This window comes from Oncorhynchus tshawytscha, linkage group LG28 (genome assembly GCF_018296145.1).
Source record: "Oncorhynchus tshawytscha isolate Ot180627B linkage group LG28, Otsh_v2.0, whole genome shotgun sequence".
Lineage (NCBI taxonomy): Eukaryota > Metazoa > Chordata > Actinopteri > Salmoniformes > Salmonidae > Oncorhynchus > Oncorhynchus tshawytscha.
The window spans coordinates 43,912,148-43,918,147 of record NC_056456.1 but is presented as its reverse complement, the minus strand read 5'-3'; the positions used below and the strand labels follow the sequence as shown (position 1 = coordinate 43,918,147).

At 46.7% G+C, this 6,000-nt stretch overlaps 1 protein-coding gene across 2 annotated transcripts in view; it reads right to left on the bottom strand.

Annotated features, from left to right (window-relative positions):
* The window catches only part of LOC112241076 (microtubule cross-linking factor 1), a 163,007-nt gene that overhangs the window by 8,676 nt on the left and 148,331 nt on the right, over nt 1-6,000 (bottom strand). The window lies entirely within an intron of this gene.

Here is a 6,000-nt window from a genome sequence, read left to right as displayed (position 1 = left end):
TTTGGTTACCTGTTCAGGAGTCTTATGGCTTGGTGGTAAAAACTGTTGAGAAGTATTTTTGTCCTAGAAATGGCACTCCGGTACCGCTTGCCGTGCAGTAGCAGAGAGAACAGTCCATTTTTAGGGCCTTCGTCTGACACCACCTGGTGTAGAGGTCCTGGATGGCAGGCAGCGTTGCCCCAGTGATGTACTGGGCCGTACGCACTACCCTCTGAATTGCCTTGTGGTCGGAGGCCGAGCAGTTGCCGTACCAGGCAGTGATGCAACCAGTCAGGATGCTCACGATGTTAAAGCTGTAGAACCTTTTGAGGATCTCAGGACCCATGCCAAATCTTTTCAGTTTTCTGAGGGGGAATAGGCTTTGTCGTGCCCTCTTCACGACTGTCTTGGTGTGTTTGGACCATTCTAGTTCGTTGTTGATGTGGACACCAAGGAACTTGAAGCTCTCAACCTGCTCCACTACAGCCCCGTCGATGAGAATGGGGACGTGCTCGATGCTCCTTTTCCTGTAGTCCACAATCATCTCCTAAATCTTGGTTACGTTGAGGGATAGGTTGTTAGTCTGGCACCACCCGACCAGGTCACTGACTTCCTCCCTATAGGCTGTCTCGTCTTTGTCGGTGATCAGGCCTACCACTGTTGTGTCGTCTGCAAACTTATTGATGGTGTTGGAGTCATGCCTGGCCATGCAGTCGTGGGTAAACAGGGAGTACAGGAGGGGACTGAGCACGCACCCCTGGGGAGTTCCAGTGTTGAGGATCAGCGTGGCAGATGTATTGCTCCCTACCCTCACCACCTGGGGGCGGCCCGTCAGGAAGTCCAGGATCCAGTTGCAGAGGGAGGTGTTTAGTCCCAGGGAAAGGGCAGTATGGCGTGCAACAGTGATGTGAGCCATTACCAACCTTTCAAAGCTCATGGCTCCGGACGTGAGTGCCACGGGTCTGTAGTCCTTTAGGCAGGTTGCCTTTGTGTTCTTGGTCTGCTTGAAACATGTTGGTATTACAGACTCAATCAGGGGCATGTTGAAAATGTCAGTGAAGACACCTGCCAGTTGGTCAGCGCATGCCCGGAGCACACGTCCTGGTAATCTGTCTGGCCCCGCAGCCTTGTGAATGTTGACCTGTTTAAAGGTCTTACTCACGTCGGCTATGCAGAGCGTGATCACACAGTCATCCGGAACAGCTGATGCTCTCGTGCATGCTTCAGTGTTGCTTGCCTCGAAGCGAGCATAGAAGTAGTTTAGCTCGTCTGGTAGGCTCGTGTCACTGGGCAGCTCTCGGCTGTGCTTCCCTTTGTAGTCTGTAATAGTTTGCAAGCCCTGCTACAGCCGACGAGCATCAGAGCTGGTGTAGTATGATTCAATCTTAGCCCTGTATTGACGCTTTGCCTGTTTGTTAGTTTGTCGCAGGGCATAGCGGGATTTCTTGTAAGCTTCCGGGTTAGTGTTAAGAGATAACATGGTTGTTATCATACACAATAAGCGCTATGTAGTGTACACAACACACAATAAACGTTCTGACTACACTATAACCTGCTGTATATTGTACCACAACCCTGGTAATATCCAGTCTACTAACGACACTACCCCAGTCCTGTAATATCCAGTCTAACAACATAGTCCTGTAATATCCAGTCTAACAACTACACTACCCCAGTCCTGTAATATCCAGTCTAACAACTACACTACCCCAGTCCTGTAATATCCAGTCTAACAACTACACTACCCCAGTCCTGTAATATCCAGTCTAACAACATAGTCCTGTAATATCCAGTCTAACAACATAGTCCTGTAATATCCAGTCTAACAACATAGTCCTGTAATATCCAGTCTAACAACATAGTCCTGTAATATCCAGTCTAACAACATAGTCCTGTATTATCCAGTCTATATGTGGTCATTAAGAGAGTAAAAACATTTACAGATTTGTGATTTACAGGTCAGGCTTGACATTGACTGACCAGGTGAATCCAGGTGAAAGCTGTGATCTCTTATTGATGTCACCTGTTCAATCCACTTTAAATCAGTGTAGATGAAGGGGAGGAGACCAGTTAAAGAAGGATTTTGAAACCTTGAGACAGTTGAGACATGGATTGTGTTTGTGTACCATTCAGAGGGTGAATGGGAAAGACTAAATATTCATTCAGAAACTATTCAAACCCTTGACTTTTTCCACATTTTGTTACGTTACAGCCTTATTCTAAAACTGAATTTAAAAATAAATGTTCCTCATCAATCTACACACAATACCCGATAATGACAAACTGAAAGCAGTTTTATTTCACATGTATTGCAAATGTATTACAAATAAAAACAGAAATATCTCATTGAATTATTCAGACCCTTTGCTATGAGACTCAACATTGAGCTCAGGTGCATCCTGTTTCCATTTATCATCATTGACATGATTCAACAACTTGATTGGAGTTCACCTGTGGTAAATTCAATTGATTGGACATGATTTGGAAAGGCACACACCTGTCTATATAAGGTCCCACAGTTGACAGTGTATGTCAGAGCAAAAACCAAGTCATGAGGTCAAAGGAATTTTCCGTAGAAAGCCAAGACAGTATTGTGTCGAGGCACAGATCTAGGGAAGGGTACCAAAACATTTCTGCAGCATTGAACGTTCCCAATAACACAGTGGCCTCCACAATTCTTAAATGGAAGAAGTTTGAAACAACCAAGTCTCTTCCTAGAGCTGGCTGCCCGCCAAACTGACCAATCAGGGGAAAAGGGCCTTGGTCGGGGAGGTGACCAAGAACCTGATGCTCACTCTGACAGAGCGCCAGAGTTCCTCTGTGGAGATGGGAGAACCTTCCAGAAGGACAACCATCTCAGCAGCACTCCATCAAACAGGCCTTTATGGCAGAGTGGCCAGACAGAAGCCACTCCTCAGTAAAAGGCACATGACAGCCCGCTTGGAGTTTGCCAAAAGGCAACTAAAGGACTCTCAGACCATGAGAAACAAGATTCTCTGGTCTAACGAAACCAAGATTACATCTGGAGGAAACCTGGCACCATCCCTACGGTGAAGCATGGTGGTGGCAGCATCATGTTGTGGGCTGTTATTCAGCGGTTGGGACTGGGAGACTAGTCAGGATCGAGGGAAAGATGAACAGAGCAAAGTACATAGAGATACTTGATGAAAACCTGCTCTTGAGCACTCAGGACCTTAGACTGGGGCGAAGGACCCTAAGCACACAGCCAAGACAACGCAGGAGTGGCTTCGGGACAAGTCTCTGAATGTCCTTGATTGGCCCAGCCAGAGCCAGGACTTGAATATCTTGGGAGACCTGAAAATAGCTGTCCAGCGATGCTCCCCATCCAACCTGACAGAGCTTGAGAAGATCTGCAGAGAAGAATGGGAGAAACTCCCCAAATACAGGTGAAGACAAGGTCGACATTATGGGGTATTGTGATGTCATTATGGGGTATTGTGATGTCATTATGAGGTATTGTGATGTCATTATGGGGTATTGTGATGTCATTATGGGGTATTGTGTGTAGATTGATGAGGATTTTTAAAAAAGTATAATCAATTTTAGAATATGACAAACGTAACTAAAAAGTCAAGGGGTCTGAATACTTTCCGAATGCACTGTAAGTCCCTTTGAATGAGGTATGGTAGTGCAACTCAATATTAGGAAGGTGTTCTTATAGCAACGATTAAAACATTCCCTAACCAGAAACCGTGGATTGATGGCAGCATTCGTGTGAAACTGAAAGCGCGAACCACTGCTTTTAATCAGGGCAAGGTGACTGGTAACATGACCGAATACAAACAGTGCAGCTATTCCCTCCGCAAGACTATCAAACAAGCTAAGCGTCAGTACAGAGACAAAGTAGAATCTCAATTCAACGGCTCAGACACAAGAGGCATGTGGCAGGGTCTACAGTCAATCACGGACTACAAGAAGAAATCCAGCCCAGTCACGGACCAGGATGTCTTGCTCCCAGGCAGACTAAATAACTTTTTTGCCCGCTTTGAGGACAATACAGTGCCACTGACACGGCCTGCAACGAAAACATGCGGACTCTCCTTCACTGCAGCCGAGGTGAGTAAGACATTTAAACGTGTTAACCCTCGCAAGGCTGCAGGCCCAGACGGCATCCCCAGCCGCGCCCTCAGAGCATGCGCAGACCAGCTGGCTGGTGTGTTTACGGACATATTCAATCAATCCGTATCCCAGTCTGCTGTTCCCACATGCTTCAAGAGGGCCACCATTGTTCCTGTTCCCAAGAAAGCTAAGGTAACTGAGCTAAACGACTACCGCCCCGCAGCACTCACTTCCGTCATCATAAAGTGCTTTGAGAGACTAGTCAAGGACCATATCACCTCCACCCTACCTGACACCCTAGACCCACTCCAATTTGCTTACCGCCCAAATAGGTCCACAGACGATGCAATCTCAACCACACTGCCCTAACCCATCTGGACAAGAGGAATACCTATGCGAGAATGCTGTTCATCGACTACAGCTCGGCATTTAACACCATAGTACCCTCCAAGCTCGTCTTCAAGCTCGAGACCCTGGGTCTCGACCCCGCCCTGTGCAACTGGGTACTGGACTTCCTGACGGGCCGCCCCCAGGTGGTGAGGTTAGGCAACAATATCTCCACCCCGCTGATCCTCAACACTGGGGCCCCACAAGGGTGCGTTCTGAGCCCTCTCCTGTACTCCCTGTTCACCCACGACTGCGTGGCCACGCACGCCTCCAACTCAATCATCAAGTTTGCGGACGACACAACAGTGGTAGGCTTGATTACCAACAACGACGAGACGGCCTACAGGGAGGAGGTGAGGGCCCTCGGAGTGTGGTGTCAGGAAAATAACCTCACACTCAACGTCAACAAAACTAAGGAGATGATTGTGGACTTCAGGAAACAGCAGAGGGAGCACCCCCCTATCCACATCGATGGGACAGTAATGGAGAGGGTAGCAAGTTTTAAGTTCCTCGGCATACACATCACAGACAAACTGAATTGGTCCACTCACACAGACAGCATCGTGAAGAAGGCGCAGCAGCGCCTCTTCAACCTCAGGAGGCTGAAGAAATTCGGCTTGTCACCAAAAGCACTCACAAACTTCTACAGATGCACAATCGAGAGCATCCTGGCGGGCTGTATCACCGCCTGGTACGGCAACTGCTCCGCCCACAACCGTAAGGCTCTCCAGAGGGTAGTGAGGTCTGCACAACGCATCACCGGGGGCAAACTACCTGCCCTCCAGGACACCTACACCACCCGATGTTACAGGAAGGCCATAAAGATCATCAAGGACATCAACCACCCGAGCCACCTCCTGTTCACCCCGCTATCATCCAGAAGGCGAGGTCAGTACAGGTGCATCAAAGCTGGGACCGAGAGACTGAAAAACAGCTTCTATCTCAAGGCCATCAGACTGTTAAACAGCCACCACTAACATTGAGTGGCTGCTGCCAACACACTGACTCAACTCCAGCCACTTTAATCATGGGAATTGATGGGAAATGTAAATATATCACTAGCCACTTTAACTATGCCACTTTGTTTACATACTCATCTCATATGTATATACTGTACTCGATATCATCTACTGTATCTTGCCTATGCTGCTCTGTACCATCACTCATTCATATTATGTACATATTCTTTATCCCCTTACACTGTGTATAAGACAGTAGTTTTGGAATTGTTAGTTAGATTACTTGTTGGTTATTACTGCATTGTCGGAACTAGAAGCACAAGCATTTCGCTACACTCGCACTAACATCTGCTAACCATGTGTATGTGACAAATAAAATTTGATTTGATTTAATGTTTTGTACACTCAGTGTATGTACATTAGAAATAGAAATTAGTGCTTCACTGTAATGTTTTCATTCACTTTAAACATACACTATTATCATAATGTTATATAGCTTTTCAACTACTTTTTGCTCAGATCTTTTCTAATGGTCCACTGATACTGGAATCACTTAAAGAATTTCAACCAAAATGTTATATTCATGCTTTTTCAA